Raw genomic sequence first — 17,604 nt, forward strand, 5'->3', positions numbered from 1 at the left:
TAGGCTACATATGTCAGTCTCGATAAGTAAGTTTTAAGAACACCAGCTAACGGGTGATAAACATTTGCTAAAAGCCTATTTTCTATTAAACAGTACAGTTAGCTTTGGAAATACAAGGATGAGAGATACAAGCATTATAGGCAAAAATCTGCAATTAAATAGGGAGGCAGATAACTAAATAATTACAGAAACAGGGATACCGAAGGTATACGGGGGGAGTCAGAGAAAATATCCTTGATGATAGTCATATTGTCAGGCAGCAGAGATTCTTGTTACCGAAAATGTGGTCCTGAGACCAACATCATCATCAGAGAGCTTGTTAAAATACAGACTCTTGAGATCAGCTCTAGTACTAGTAAAGCAGAATCCACATTTTAACAAGGTCCCTATGTGATCCGTATGACCATTTAAGTTTCAGACGTAACAGGCTAAAGGACAACAGGTAATAGTTGACAGGATTCCAGGCCACAGGAATAGCAACACCCAAAGGCACAGGCCTTTACGAGATGAGAGGGCATCATATTTGAGGAACTTTTCTCTTTAGAGAAAAATGTAGGTATATTACAACTGAAAGTTTTAATTACCAGAGTATAAAGCAAGAGACAACAGAAGTAGTAAGGGGGTGAGGCAAGTACACTGAAGAACAGCCTTATTATAAAGTTCCATATTCACACCAGAAGAATTAAAATTTACTGCTTTAAAACTCAGTCATAAGCCTAAAATTTCTCTCTATATTCTGTACAGTTTTTCTAAAGTAGAAGGCAGGTTTTACCCATAAAAGATATAGTCATGAATTAAATATTGAATAAATACCTTACTTCTAATATCCTAACAGTTTTGAGCCAAAAGAAACTTTATTTAAAATTTAGAAAATAGTGTAAATTGATCTGTCACTCTGAACCAGAGAATATTAAAGAACATGGGATTCTAAAATACTCAATCACTGTTTTCAAATGTACACGCGTGAGAGGAAGACAATAACTCTTGATAAATAATGCTGGGTTGCCTATGTGGTTATGGCTGCAGAAGTGGAACTGTGCAGGGCTAAGAGTTCTTAAAAGATAGTGGGGAGGATAATGGGGCGGGGGGAGGGGGGACGGTGGTTAAGAAAAATAAAAAGAACTAACTTCAGATTTTAAGTGTCTGGGTCAACATCAGCAAATACAACACAAAATTACAGAATTTCAGAGTTAGAAGAGACTTTAAAGATCACCTAAGTACAGCCCTCTAGTCCAACAGACATACTTATCATCATGATAATAACAAAGGTTGGTTCTATCACTACAACAAAAAGAACATTCCAAAGGTAACAGAGCCAACCTGGGTGAATTAAAAAAAGAACAGTTTCAGTTTAAAGTTACAAGACCAGAGTTGAGCCTTATATGGCACCAAGTATCCACCTGTTTAATTATGAGAAGACAGAATAGGGCAAACTAGAGGGGAAAAAAAAGACCCAAAAAATAAGGACTTAAAGACTATTACAGGAGGGACCATGCTGACTCTAAGGGAGGTGAATCTAAAACGCTTTAGAGGACAGACTGATGCTTTCTTAAGCTATTTTATTATTGTTGGTTAACAGAATTTTTCCAAACACTATTCGCTGTCCAACTAATTGAGCAACATAAAATTACATCTCTGACAGCTTAGTCCAAGATCTTTTCTCTACTTGTCCAGCCAATTGATAGGCATGCTATATTTAAGGGAAAGATAAAAGGAAGAAGTTAAGTAGGCCCAACTAAGTAAAGTAACTTTTAGAAGATTCCCCTTTATTAACAAAACAAAGTGGTAATGTGGGAGCAGCCATACGCCTTGTGTCGGGACCATTCTAGGACCCACGTTTTCAGTACTAAAAGACTAGGTATAGTTTACACATGCTCATGCTATGAATTCTAAGGACTCATTTTTAGAAGTCATGTGAAGTTCCTACTCATAGCAAGGAATTTCTAATACATATTAAATATTATTGTTAAAACTCTTTTTTCTTAAATACTGACATTAATAGACCAGTATGGTATGCAATAAAATGTCTTTAAAAGGAGCAGTTACAGTAGTTGGGACAAATTAAATTATGTAAAGGATCAAGTTACAACTAGGAATCGAACGCTCCTTTACATAAGCAACTTGAGCGCGAAGTCATTCAGTGATATGAATTCCCAGCTGAGTAATCACCACATTACTATTTTATCACAACAGAGGGCAGGATGGTATAAGTTTTTTATAAACATCATTTTAAAAACAACTTTTAAAAAAATTTATCAAATGGGGAGCTATTAATAACTAATAAACTGTATAAGCAATTCAGTTTGCCAATATGGAAGCAGGTATGTTTTAAATTCAGCACACAACATTACAGGTAACTAACAGAAAATCTCAGTACCTGGCAGTCCATCTTTGGAAAAGAATTCATATACAATGTAACACATTCTGCACTAAAAATAAATTATGCAGTATCTAATGATATGCATAATTGTCCTCTGAATCCCATCTGCTCTCTTTCTCAAAGCTTTCCCTTTCTACATCACTAATTTCTCCCTCCAAAACTGCATTACTCTGATCAAAATCTTAGTGTATTACTTAAAGAAAAAACGAAACACAAAACTTCCTTGACCCACCAATCTCCTTCAGGTACCGTCCTCCTTTTCTGCTCCCTTTCACAGAAAAGCAACTTGTCAATTGTGTACAGCTGGTATTTCAAGATCTTTAATTAATTCCCCTCTCTTGTTTTAAAACTTAGTGTTGATTTTCACAAATGTATACCTGTTCAAAGTTTAAAGTGTCCAAAAAATTTTACAAGACTTATTAAAAAACCAAAGTTCTCTGATCCAAATATTCTACCTTCAACACCTTTCATCACATTAACTCCTTCCTTTGGTAGTTAACTGCACATCTCTAATATCTCTTACTACTTCTTGATTCTTTCTGTTTTAGGTGGGGTGACTACACAATCCCAATTTATTCGAGTAGTCCCAATGTAATTATTAAAAGCACTTGCTTCTGCTCCAAAAAGTTTATCTTTAGCCCATCATCTACTGAATTCCACTATGAAAAATAATAATTTAGCACTGACTCTCCCCAACTCATTTTCCTAGGGAAGTGTCATTTCAAATTACATTTCAAGACACAATCATTTCATTACCTTTTTTATTTCTGAGATCTTTGAACTGATTCTTCAGAAAACTGTAAGTTCAATATATTCTTCTGTATGGCTGACCATCAGTCTCAGAATTCTGTTTAAACAAGAAAAAATTTTGTTAGATTTACTCAACTTATATAGACATTTATCATAAAATAAGTTTTAAAATAATTTTGAAACATAAAATTTAGAATTTTGTCACAAAACAATATATAAGAAACGCTAAACACTAATAATTGTTTCTAAAAGAACCTTAAAAAACTACAACCACTTTTAATTCTACTACAGAAGTTAAAAGACAAAAGTACAAAAATAAGTATAACTATAAAGTATGTTAATGAACATACATATGTATGTGCTAGAAAACACTCATATATGATGAATATCCGTTCCGTTCAGTCGCTCAGTCGTGTCCGACTCTATGCGACCCCGTGGACTGTAGCCTACCAGGCTTCTCCGTCCATGGGATTCTCCAGGCAAGAATACTGGAGTGGGTTACCGTTTCCTTCTCCAGGGGATCTTCCGGACCCAGGGATCGAACCCGGGTCTCCCGCATTGGAGGCAGACACTTTTAAACAGATCTAATTTGTAACAGAGGTCAAATGTGGTGGGGAGGAGAGAAGTAAAAGAGTAGAGTTTTTAAAGCTATCAGCTTAAAATATATTATTAACATTATGGTAAGCACAAAGAAAACACCTATAGAGGATATCTAAAAAGGAAATGAGAAAAGAATCAAAGCAGAATCAAAGAATCAAACCCTATAAAAAAATTTTTTTAAATCAATGGAACACAAAGGAAGACCAGAGGAAAAAAGTGGAAAAAGCTACAAGACAGACAAAAAATGAACGAAATAGTTAACAGTCTTTGCCTATCAGTAATTATTTTAATTGAAAATAAACTGAAGTTGCCAATCAAAAGAGAAAGGAGGTAAATGGATAAAAATACAAGATCCAACTATATGCTCTCTATGAGAGACACTTTAGATTTAAGGATACACAGAGACTGATGGAGAAGGAAATGGCAACCCACTCCAGTGCTCTTGCCTGGAAAATCCCATGGACGGAGGAGCCTGGTAGGCTGCAGTCCATGGGATCGCTAGGAGTCTGGACACAACTGAGCAACTTCACTTTCACGCATTGGAGAAGGAAATGGCAACCCACTCCAGTGTTCTTGCCTGGAAAATCCCAGGGACAGGGGAGCCTGGTGGGCTGCCATCTATGGCGTCGCACAGAGTCGAACATGACTGAAGTGACTTAGCAGCAGTAGCAGCAGAGACTGAAAGTAAAAGACTGGAAAAAGATATTCCATGCATACGGTAACCAAGAAAGCAAGAATAGCCATACTTGTATCAGACAAAACAGACTTTAAGTAAATAACTGTCACAAGAGATTAAAAAGACATTATATAAAAATAAAAGCATCAAATTTATCAGGAAGATAAAACAAATACAGGTACAATTACACCCATTTCACATGCTAGCAAGGTAATGCTCAAAATCCTTCAAGCTAGGCTTCAACAGTAATTGAACTGAGAATTTCCAGATGTGCAAGCTGGATTTAGAAAAACCAGAGATCAAAACTGAAAACATTCACTGGATCATAAAAAAAAGTAAGAGAATCCCAGAAAAACACCTATATCTGCTTAACTGACTATACTTTGACTGCGTGGACTTAACTGACTATACTTTGACTGTGTGGATCACAACAAACTGCAAAATTCTTAAAGAGCTGGGAGTACCCTACCACCTTAATTGCCTCCAGAGAAATCTGTACGCAGGTCAAGAGATAAACTGGACATGGAACAACGGACTGGTTCCAACTTGGGAAAGGAGTTATGTCAAGGCTGTATATTGTCACCCTGCTTATTTATTTAACTTCTATGCAGAGTACTTAATGTGAAATGCTAGGCTGGATGAAGCACAGGTTGGAATCAAGACTGCCAGGAGAAATATCAACAACCTCAGATATGCAGATGATACCATCCTAATGGCAGAAAATGAAGAGGAACCAAAGAGCCTCTTGATGAAAGTGAAAGAGGAGAGTGAAAAAGCTGGCTTAAAACTCAATATTCAAAAAACTAAAGACATGGCATCCAGTCCCACCACTTCATGGCAAATATATGGGGAAACAATGGAAACAGTGGCAGATTTTATTTTGGGGGGCTCCAAAAATCACTGCAGATGGTGACTACAGCCATGAAATTAAAAGACACTTGCTCCTTGGAAGAAAAGCAATGACCAACCTAGACAGCATATTAAAAAGCAGACACATCACTTTGCCAACAAAGATCCGTACAGTCAAAGCTATGGTTTTTCCAGTAGTCATTTACAGATATGAGTGCTGGATCATAAAGAAGGCTGAGCACAGAAGAATTGATGCTTTCAAACTGTGGTGCTGGAGAAGACTCTTGGGAGTCCCTTGGACAGCGAGGAGATCAAACCAGTCACTTTTAAAGGAAATCAACCTTGACTATTCATTACTGATACTGAAGCTGAAGCTCCAACAGTTTGGCCACCTGATGCGAAGAGCCAACCCACTGGAAAAAAACCCTGATGCTGGGAAAGACTGAATAGCATCACTGACTCAATGGACAGGAGTTTTGAGCAAACTCCAGGAAATAGTGAAAGACTGGGAAGCCTGGCATGCTGCAATCCATGAGGTCACAAAGAGTTGGACACAACTTAGCAACTTTACAACAACAAAAACTCAATAATAAATAACTGAATTAACCAAGACCAATCCAACTGTGCCAAAGTTAATGCAAAACTTTACAGTTATAGTTTGCATCCGAAATATGCAATGTCCATTTTACATAATTTTTAAAAAACCAAGAATATGCTATGTATGTAATATGACAGCAGAAAAAGATGGGGTATTTTTGAGCACAAAAAGAGACTCTTTTTTTATATCAACAACAAAAGATATCCCTGGAGATTAGGGACTCGAATAAATATAAAAGGTCTGAATCAAAAGCACCAGAGCAATAGAACTGAATTCCTAAAATGTGCATGAAACAAATTCAGAAGCCAGTTCCTAGTGTCCCATTTGGTTTTAAGTATTTTGGGATAGAGTCAGTCATAATTAAAGCACCTAATAAACCCAGCATACTGGAGGAGTGAAAGTAGAGGTTAAGACCATGAGTTTAGAGTCAGAAAGGCATGGATGAAAATCTTTAGGACAATTAACTTACTTATCCTAAGCCTTGGAATTCTTACCTAAGGCAGCTGTTGTGAAGTCTAAAGGATATGTAGGGATACCAATTAACAAAATAAACACAAATAGAAACTCCCCCTTTAAAACCAACATAAAAGGCTTAAACATCTGCAGTATGACAAATAGTATTTTTTACCGTATTAAGTATATCCCTAAAAGTTATTCAAAAGAGTTTAAAACCCAAACAAAACTAACAACAACAAAAAGTATGACTAAATAAGGAGCCATGAAGAAAACAAACAGCTAATAAATGTAAAAATTATTTCTGGCAAGGAGCTTTCTCTGGTAGCTCAGCTGGTAAAGAATCTGCCTGTAATGCAGGAGACCTCAGTTCAACCCCTGGGTTGAGAAGATCCCATGGAGAATGGAACAGCAACCCACTCCAGTTTCTGGCCTGGAGGATTCCATAGACTGTATGCCACGGGGTCGGAAAAAAGTTGACACAACTGAGCGACTTTCGCTTTCTTTCAACAGAAATCAAAGAAGCAAAGTAAAAACATAGTTAAATATTAGTGATTCCTTAAAAATTCTACTTCATATATTTATCATTCAGCAAATATTTACTGAGTGCTAATACAAGTGTCCAATAGTACAATGATTGTAGTTTTGAAATGGTGAAATAGACACAGCCACTGCATTTGAGGTGCTTCCCAGAGAAGGCACAAAATGCTCTCTGAACACTCTGGGAGTGACACAGAAGTTACAGAAGTCTCCTGAAGAAGCGACACATAAACTGAGATCTTAAGAATAAAATAAGATTTCACTCAGCAAAGAGAGAAATTTCATCAATGTAAGAGAAAATGTACACAAAGGTCTGGAGACATGAGAAGGAACTGTGATTTTAGAATGCTACCAAGTACTTTATTCACTGGAGCAAAAACCTAGGGACCAGGGGTAACACAGATTGCAGTAAGAGATGATAATGATGAGGTAAGTGGATCATGAAAGGTCACATGAAGGTAACTCCCGACCCCACTCTCCCCAATTAAGACATTGAAAAGTTTTAAGCAGGAAACTGACATTAAAAGACACTTGTTCTTTTGAGCCATCATCTGGTTACAACACAGAAAACAGAATATAAGGAGCCAGGACTAGAATTAGAATGGTAGAAGTATAGTATTGTAACAGTTCAGGTAATCAATACAGAAGCAGAGATCATTTTAAAAAATGGGAATTTTAATAGATACTGAGATGACTAGACAGAATTTGGTGACTGATTAACAGAAGCTGGGGGCAGGTAGAAGTCAAGAGTATCACTCAGATTTTGACTTGGACACATCTGTGGGGTAGACGAGTAATACTGGAGGAGTAAACTGGAGAAGAGAGGGAGGGAATGATGTTGAAAGCACTGGCTAACATTTATTGAACATTTACTACATGCCAGGCATTCTTCAAAGTTTTCTCTCATTTAAGACTCAACAATCACATGAAGTAGGCTCTATTATTATATCCATTTTACATACGCAGAAACTGAAACACAAAGAGAATATGTAAGCTAGCTGGCCAAGATGAGCAGTAAGGCTAAGATATAAAACCCAATTATTTAGCTTGAACTATGCTCTTAATCAGGCTTCCCTGGTAGCTCAGCTGGTAAAGAATCCGCCTGCAATCCAGGAGACCCTGGTTCGATTCCTGGTCAGGAAGATCCCCTGCAGAACGGATAGGCTATCCACTGCAGTATTCTTGGGCTTCCCTGGGTAGCTAGACAGTAAAGAATCCACCTGCAATGCAAAAGACCTGGGTTCAATCCCTGGGTTGGGAAGTTCCCCTGGAGGAGGGCATGCCAACCCACCAGTATTCTTGCCTGCAGAATTGCCATGGACAAAGAAGCCTGGCAGGTTACAGTCCATGGGGTCACAAAGAATCAGACACGACTGAGTGACTAAGCACAGCACACAGCAGCATGCTCTTATCACTGTGAAACAAACACCTCACAAATACTTCTAATGATGGATACAGTTTTATACACGTTATGCTTAAGATATCTACGGGACATGGAAGAGGAAAAATGTCAAGCTGCTGCTGCTAAGTCGCTTCAGTCGTGTCCGACTCTGTGCGACCCCATAGATGGCAGCCCACCAGGCTGCTCCGTCCCTGGGCTTCTCCAGGCAAGAACACTGGAGTGGATTGCCATTTCCTTCTCCAATGCATACATGCATGCTAAGTCTCTTCAGTCGTGCAGGCTGCTGGAAATATGGTTGTGGCTTTCAGGAAAGAATTGGGTGAAGATGTAAAGTCGGAGCCATCAAAGTAAATATGCACATTAAAGATAATGATTAGATGGACTTCTCTAGAAAAAAAAACATACAAAAGGAGAAAAAAGGCTAAGGCTGAAATCTGATGTAAAGAGTAACATTTCAGAGACAAGCAGAAGAGTAGACAATAAAATGGGGAGAAGGCAGAGCAAAAAAATGTAAAGAAATGAGCTTCGGAGACAGTTCCTGAACGTGAATTATGGATCATGGAGATAACAGAAGTACCTAGCCCATAAAACTGTTCTGAGGATCAGCTACAATACATGTTTGAAAAAGCATGTACAAAACCCAACAAATGAGTGATAAAGTATAATTAATGTTAATAAGACCATCAACTAGATGGAAAAGGACCAATCAAAGATAAACAAGGAAGCCATGAAGGATTATTTGTCACTAAAATTAAAAGAAAAGTTGACAATGTCAACAGTGCACTGAGGACAAGAAAATGACTCTCAAGTTTCTATCGTATTTAAGAACAGTCTGAGAAGTCTGTGACAGAGAAATGAAATAGACACTCAACGATGCTTTAAGAGAGTAAATGAGGACACCCTTTCTTAAAGTTTGGTGAGAAATGTCAATAACTTGAAATGCTTAAGTCCTTTGACCTAGTAATCTCATTTTGGGGGAAAAAAAAGGAAATAATCAGAGATGTATCCAAAGTTTGACAGTGAATGCCTTATTATTTAAAACAGTAAAGCTAGAAAGATTTAAACATCCAACAGCAGTAACAGTAACAATATATTGAACATAAATCCAAAATATGTCAAAATATCAACTGTTGTTATTTGAGTAATTAGCTTATGGATTTTTTCCATTTTTACTTTTTTTTTAGCATTTTCTAAAATTTTTCTAAGAACATGTATTATTTTATAACAAGGAAACCTTAACTGCTTCCCTTTTCTTGTTTATTTCCTTTTAACTGTCCAACATTAGAGCCTGAGCTAAGGGGAAAAAAACATGATTAACCAAGTAACACGCTACTATTACCAAACATGAGTAAAAGAGACCATCCTCCTATGTACTTGCTCCTGTAACTTAAAGAAGGAGCATTTTATTTCATCTAATTATTAATATTAAATTACTAATTTAAAAGGTTTAACTCAAGAACCTCGGTTTAAAAAATGGAAACTACAATAAATCCTTTTCTAACCTAATAACCTATTGACCTACTGACCTACTTTGGAATTTAGGTTAGTTAAATCTGATATCACAGACCTTTCTGGGACTGAGGGATCTATTGATATAAACATTAATTAAAAGTAGTGCTGAAATTTAATTGATATAATACAAAACCCAACAATCCTTAACTATGTTTATCATCATTTATGAAAAAGTCAAACTTGCTTCTGCAGATTACTGTTTGTATTATAGTTAAAAAGATAATTATTTCTAAGAGAACAATTTTAACTTATAAAGAAAGGCTGAAATACTTTTAAAATTATTTAATGAATGAGTAAAGATGAAATTTAAGTTCTCAATGAAATAAAGTTCTCAATTTATTCAGTACTGAATGGGAACATTAGTTCACTTCCACAGTGGATATGAAACATTAGCATGATAAAAAATTCTTGATTCTACAGTAGTTTGTAACACCAATTTAAATCTAAAATTGACAGCAAAAACAAGAAACACACCCTAAATCAGAGTCACGATCCAGACCTCTTAGAACCAAAGAATAATCAATCCGGTTCAAGACAAACATCAAATGCTATCAAAATTCTACCCTGTCAATATCTAGATGTGAAGCATTTTTGAAGCCTCATTAAGTAAACAAAAACTGAAAGATTAATACAGCTCTCTTGGTAGCACACAAGACTACTGCAATTATTCAACAAATTTATTTCTTCAAATAATGTCTGAGTTCCCTTGTGACTCAGCCGGTAAAGAATCTGCCTGCAGCTCAATTCCAGAAAAACAAATGACCCAATCAAAAAATGGGCCAAAGAACTAAACAGACATTTCTCCAAAGAAGACATAAAGATGGCTAACAAACACATGAAAAAATGCTCAACATCCCTCATAATCAGAGAAATGCAAATCAAAACCACAAGGAGATACCATTTCACACCAGTCAGAATGGCTGCTATCCAAAAGTCTACATGCAATAAATGCTGGAGAGGGTGTGGAGAGAAGGGAACCCTCTTACACTGTTGGTGGGAATGCAAACTAGTACAGCCACTATGGAGAACAGTGTGGAGATTCCTCAAAAAACTGGAAATAGAACTGCCATATGATCCAGCAATCGCACTCCCGGGCATACACACCGAGGAAACCAGAATTGAAAGAGACACATGTACTCCAATGTTCATTGCAGCACTGTTTATAATAGCCAGGACATGGAAGCAACCTAGATGTCTATCTGCAGACGAATGGATAAGAAAGCTGTAGTACATATACACAATGGAGTATTACTCAGCCATTAAAAAGAATGCATTTGAATCAGTTCTAATGAGATGGATGAAACTGGAGCCTATTATACAGAGTGAAGTAAGTCAGAAAGAAAAACACCAATACAGTATACTAACGCATATATATGGAATTTAGAAAGATGCAAATGATAACCCTGTATACGAGACAGCAAAAGAGACACAGATGTATAGAACAGTCTTTGGGACTCTGTGGGAGAGGGTGAGGGTGGGATGATTTGGGAGAATGGCACTGAAACATGTATGTTGTCATATGTGAAATGAATCACTAGTTTAGGGTCGATGCATGTTACAGGATGCTCGGGGCTGGTGTGCGGGGATGACCCAGAGGGAGGATAAAGGGAGGAGGGAGGTGGGAGGTGGGTTCAAGAGGGGGAACTCATGTGCACCCGGGGCGGATTCATGTCAATGGATGGCAAAACCAACCAATATAATATTGTAAAATAATTAGCCTCCAATTAAAAAAAAAAAAAAGAGAGAGAGAAAAAAAAATAAAATAAATTAAAAAAAAAAAAGAATCTGCCTGCAATGTGGGAGACCTGGGTTCAATCCCTGGGTTGGGAAGATCACCCAGAAAAGGGAAAGGCTCCCCACTCCAGTATTCTGGCCTGGAGAATTCCATGGACTGTATGGAAAGTCCAAGGGGTTGCAAACAGTCGGACAAACTGGGCAACTTTCACTTTCATTTTCCTTCTTCATGTGATAGACTGATCTGGTCCAGAGAATACATGAGCACCTTAACCCTTTTTTGAGATGAGAGTGAGGCCAGAGACTGTCCTCAGCCTCAAATGCGTCTCACAGAAGATATGAAGTGCAGCAAGAGTTCAAGCCCAAGACTCAGCATCAACTACATACTGAACCAGGTACCATACCCTAAACCTGGATACCATCCTGCACCAAGCCCTACATTAGTATTCACAGGAAGAAAGAGGGGACCCTGTGGTAGGCAGAATAAGGCCCCACTAAAAGGACCATCCCCTAACCCCCAAAATGAGCAAATACATTTCAAAAAGGGACTACATAGATGCAATAAGGTTAAAGATTTTGAGATGCGTTTATGCCAGATTATCTGGGTGATCCGTTGTAATCACACAAGTCTTTAAAAGCAGAGGACCTTTCCTGTCCATGGTCAGAGCGATGTGAGACAAAGAGAAACAGGCAATATGGCTGGTTTTGAAGGTGAAAGAAGACAGCCACAAGTCAAGGAATATAGGCAGCTTCTGGAACCTTGAACATACAAGGAAACATTTACTCTCCTCTGAGGCTCCCAGGAAGAATGCAGCCCTACTGACACCTCTTGCCTTTAGCCCAGTGCGACTCCTTTGAAACTTCTGAGCTGCATGACTGTAAGATAGTAATAATAAATTTCTTCTGTTTTAAACCATTAAGTTTGCAGTACTTTCTAAGTTTGTCATTCTATGGCAGTAATAGAAACTTAATACAGGTCTAAAATCTCTGGCTGCTCTTGATAAATCTGCCTTTCCCAAACCCTTTCTCCCTCCATAGTCACAATAATCTACCTAGGAAACCACAGGGACTAATCCCATTATGCCCTACTTTCCTTCAGATCAGTCACCAGGAGAGGATCAAGACTCAGGTCACCCCACACCACCTAGACTTTTCCCAATTCTCAAAATCCTTTGATTGTGTCCTCTAGACATATTATCATTAGCAAAACATCCTATTTCCTCAATATTATTTTTGCACACTCTCTTCCAATTTCCCACCCCAACAGATCTCTCTTCGCCAGGAGTTCTCTCGCTCCAGGCCTTACCATTTACCACTGGGCGGAACTCAAGGCGTCAGCTGGGCTACATTTCTTTCTGGAAATTTGAACAGGAAAATCTGTTTCCCAGTCTTTACAAGCTTCTAAAGGCTGCCTGCAATCTTTGGCTCAGGGATCCCCTCCCCAATGATTAAAGTCAGGAGCGGGCCACATCCTTCTCAGATTATCATCTCTTTTGCTTCCCTCTATTTCAAATCCTGAAAGATAATGCTGTGAAAGTGCTGCACTCAATATGCCAGCAAATCTGGAAAACTCAGCAGTGGACACAGGACTAGAAAAGGTCAGTTTTCATTCCCATCCCAAAGAAAGGCAATGCCAAAGAATGCTCAAACTACCACACAATTGCACTCATCTCACACGCTAGTAAAGTCATGCTCAAAATTCTCCAAGCCAGGCTTCAGCAATATGTGAACCGTGAACTTCCAGATGTTCAAGCTGGTTTTAGAAAAGGCAGAGGAACCAGAGATCAAATTGCCAACATCTGCTGGATCATGGAAAAAGCAAGGGAGTTCCAGAAAAACATCTATTTCTGCTTCATTGACTATGCCAAAGCCTTTGTGTGGATCACAATAAACTGTGGAAAAATCTTCAAGAGATGGGAATACCAGACCACCTGACCTGCCTCTTGAGAAACCTGTATGCAGGTCAGGAAGCAACAGTTAGAACTGGACATGGAACAACAGACTGGTTCCAAATAGAAAAAGGAGTACATCAAGGCTATATATTGTCACCCTGCTTATTTAACTTATATGCAGAGTACATCATGAGGAACGCTGGGCTGGAAGAAGCACAAGCTGGAATCAAGATTGCTAGGAGAAGTATCAATAACCTCAGATATGCAGATGACACCAATATGGCAGAAAGTGAAGAGGAACTCAAAAGCCTCTTGATGAAAGTGAAAGAGGAGAGTGAAAAAGTTGGCTTAAAGCTCAACATTCAGAAAACTAAGATCATGGCATCTGGTCCCATCACTTCATGGGAAATAGATGGGGAAACAGTGGAAACAGTGGCAGACTTTATTTTTTTGGGCTCCAAAATCACTGCAGATGCTGATTGCAGCCATGAAATTAAAAGAAGCTTACTCCTTGGAAGGAAAGTTATGACCAACCTAGATAGCATGTTAAAAAGCAGAGACATTACTTTGCCAACAGAGGTCCGTCTAGTCAAGGCTATGGTTTTTCCAGTGGTCACATACGGATGTGAGAGTTGGACTGTGAAGAAAGCTGATCACTGAAGAATTGATGCTTTTGAACTGTGGTGTTGGAGAAGACTCTTGAGAGTCTCTTGGACTGCAAGGAGATCCAACCAGTCCATTCTAAAGGAGATCAGTCCTGGGTGTTCAGTGGAAGGACTGATGCTAAAGCTGAATCTCCAATACTTTGGCCACCTGATGTGAAGAGTTGACTCAGTGGAAAAGACTCTGATGCTGGGAGGGATTGGGGACAGGAGGAGAAGGGGACGACAGAAATTGAGATGGCTGGATGGCATCACCGACTCGATGGACGTGAGTTTGAGTGAACTCCGGGAGTTGGTGATGGGACAGGGAGGCCTGGCATGCTGTGAATCATGGGGTCGCAAAGAGTCAGACATGGACACGGACACGACTGAGCGACTGAACAGAACTACCTTATCAGGACACTTGTAATTACACTGGGCCCACACAGGTAATCCAAGATAATGATCCCATTATAAGGTCAGCTGATTAGCAATCTTTACTCCTCTTTGTCATCAAACCTAACAGTCACAGTTTCTGGGAACTTAGGACATGGACATCATTGAAGGACCATTTTTCTGCCTACCACATACTATGACCCAAGAAAACTCTCTGGTGAATACAAAATATCTTCTGGGGTAAACATTAAATAATCTGATCCACCAATAGATAAGACTGTATCACCATTCAGAACTTTGTAACTACCTGAACTCTTTTCCTTTTGTCTTTCTTGAAAGGAACCAAGAAACACTATAGATGAGAATCCCAGTTGCATGAGTTCAAATGCAACCAAATATCTAACTTTACCGCTATATGCAAAAGGCTCAAGGCAAGCTTTTCTCAATGGCCAAAGTCTTAGTTTAATATCCAAATGAATATGACAGCAGATTTCCCTTTTGGACAATTATTTAATGGGCTACACCATATAAAATGGCATAATCTGTAACTATCAAACAGATGTCTAACAGGATTGATAGATTCCACCCTTTCTGGAATGTTTTATTTTTAAAAGGCACTTTATGTAAATTTATGAGATGGGTCTCCAGAAGAAGAGAGAGTAAATTATATCAACTCAAAAGAAGTACAGAATTTTATCAGTGCTATAAAACTACAGGGACTTGTCAAGAAATTTGATTAAGTAATACTACAAAAATAATAGGTTTACGGTCAGCTCATGACTTACAACTAATATGTATAAATCTTATAACAACGTTTTGACATATACTTCATCAATGAGGCCACCAGATGCACATAAATACTACCAAAACTTATACTGTCAAGGCCACAAATGTTCCTCTTTTTGCAGTGCAATCACTTCACAAAAAAGACAGTTGTTTTGAACTATTAAAATTTTGGTAAACTACCAAGCTGCTTTTGTGCAGCCAAGTAGGTCAAGCAAGTTCACAATCATCTGAAAACTATGTCAAATAAGTTTCGATCCATTCTGAACCACTGATTATTCAGAAAGCTGTCATCATCAATGTATTTCTTCTTCACTAAAATTATTTTATCTACATTTATTTTCGGGCTTCCCTGGTGGCTCACAGGTTAAAGCGTCTGCCTCCAATGCGGGAGACCCGGGTTTGATCCCTGGGTCGGGAAGATCCCCTGCAGAAGGAAATGGTAACCCACTCCAGTATTCTTGCCTGGAGAATCCCATGGACAGAGAAGTCTGGTAGGCTATAGTCCACGGGGTCGCAAAGAGTCAGACACAACAAGATAAAATTAATTTCCTTTAAATCGCAAGATTTTACAGTGCATGATTTATGTATATGTTGTCCGTTTCCACTTTTCTATACCTATTTACTTTTAAAGCTTTCAAATAAACAAAACTACATGGATATATTAAGTACCTTAGCTGACTATTATTTTTTCAATCCACTGACTGGCCGCTTGAACCTTACCTGAAATGACATGGTCTGGGAAAATCACAGGCCAAGACCCTATCTGAATCTGTTCCCTTGATACTCCAAGGGAGTTGGAACTCCCTTGATAGAGACACATTTTCAGTATTCAAGTAAGAGTTGTTTAGTACCTAAATCATGTCCGACTTTTCTGCAATCCCACGGACTGTAGCCCACCAGACTCCTCTGTCCATGGGGTTTTCCAGCCAAGAATACTGGGTTGCCATTTTCTTCTTCAGGGGATCTTCCTGACCCAGGGATGGAACCCACATCTTCTGCATTGCAGGCAAGATTCTTTACTGCTGAGCCACCAGGGAAGCCCTTCATGTAAGAATAATTAAGGATAAAAGAGGATATGTAAATGGATGCTAATTCACAGCTAGAAGGCCTATGACCAGGCTTCACAGGATGCAACCTAGACATAACAAGCATTATAGAAGAGAGACATACCCTTGATACAGAAGAAACATGATTTGAGATTTCCACTGATGATTATCTTCAAGTCTGCTATTGTGTCCATGTAGTAAATTTGCGTTTCATATATTTTCAGTTCTGAAATTACCACTTGATTCTTTTATATGGTTCTATATCAGAGGAGAACTATCTTTCTATTCATTTCAAAAATGTTCACTTTTGCCTCACTGCCCAGGGATATAACATAGCAGTTACTTTAAAGTCTTTTACTGATAATTCCATCATCTGAATCATCTCAGGGTTGGCATCTATTTACTCTCTTTTCTTGTTAAAAAATAGTCAGGTTTTCCTGTTTCTTTGTATGTAAAATAATTCTGTATTATATCCTAGGCATTCTGAATATTGGTTTATGAAATTAGATTCTGTTAACATCTTCTGGACAATCTTTTTTTTTTTGCCTAAGTTTATACTACAAGTTATATATTGCCTTCTAAGGGTGGTAGTACTACTGTCAGCTCAGTTTTCAAAGTCTTTACTATGTTATTTGGGTTCATCCTCTGCATGCATCACTCCAGCAAGCTTAGGATTTGAACAGTGGTTTACATCGTAGGTCAGTTCTCTGTCTTTTCTGTGTTTCTTTGGGTCTGTCCATGCATGTGTAGTTCATGAGTAAGGTGGGACCTTTGTGAGTCTCCTTTCACATTAGCCCTCTTCCCTGTGAGATTTATCCAGCATGCACCAATTTCCAGAGTCCTTTTCCCCAAATCCTCTGACAAGAAAAACGGTTTTCTCTCAGTTTTAGTGTTTGTGCCAATATGGCACTTTACAGGCAGAGATGGTCTCAGAGCAGAGAAAAAGCAAAAAAAAGGGAAGGTGATTTCCTTTTCCTTGTCTTCTGGTAAGAATTAAGGGTCCTCTCTTGGGGTTTTTGTAAACTTCCATACCCACTGTGCAGTTCCCTAGTTCAGCCCCCTATTTGGTCAAAGCTGAGTCACAGAAAGAGAGAAAAGGCATATTCACCAATATACAGGCTATCTTTCAAGTTATGACTTCTCAATTTGCCTATTATTAATTTTCAGAGTCCTTAGAGAGCTAGCTGCTTTTGGTATTCTATTGAGTATTTCCTTCTTATCAGTCAGACAGAGGCTTACTCCACTTTGGCCTACTCATTGTATTATATCTATTTCCCAACAGACTTTCACCACATGGCTTTAGTACTTAAAGGTGGCTCAGCAGTAAAGAGTTCACCTGCCAATGCAGG

The 17,604-nt window shown here is 38.4% G+C and overlaps 1 protein-coding gene across 6 annotated transcripts in view; it reads right to left on the reverse strand.

Moving 5' to 3' along the window:
• CLOCK (clock circadian regulator) overlaps nucleotides 1-17,604 on the reverse strand; it is a 126,036-nt gene that overhangs the window by 67,683 nt on the left and 40,749 nt on the right. For all 6 annotated transcript variants that reach the window (XM_055434509.2, XM_055434511.2, XM_055434513.2 and 3 more), the window contains one exon: nucleotides 3,137-3,227. The gene's annotated coding sequence lies outside the window, so the exon portion shown is untranslated. The remainder of the gene's footprint in view (nucleotides 1-3,136; nucleotides 3,228-17,604) is intronic.

The sequence above is a fragment of the Moschus berezovskii genome, chromosome 5 (assembly GCF_049115385.1).
Source record: "Moschus berezovskii isolate FMDL1 chromosome 5, NW_MosBer_1.0, whole genome shotgun sequence".
Taxonomy (NCBI): Eukaryota; Metazoa; Chordata; class Mammalia; order Artiodactyla; family Moschidae; genus Moschus; species Moschus berezovskii.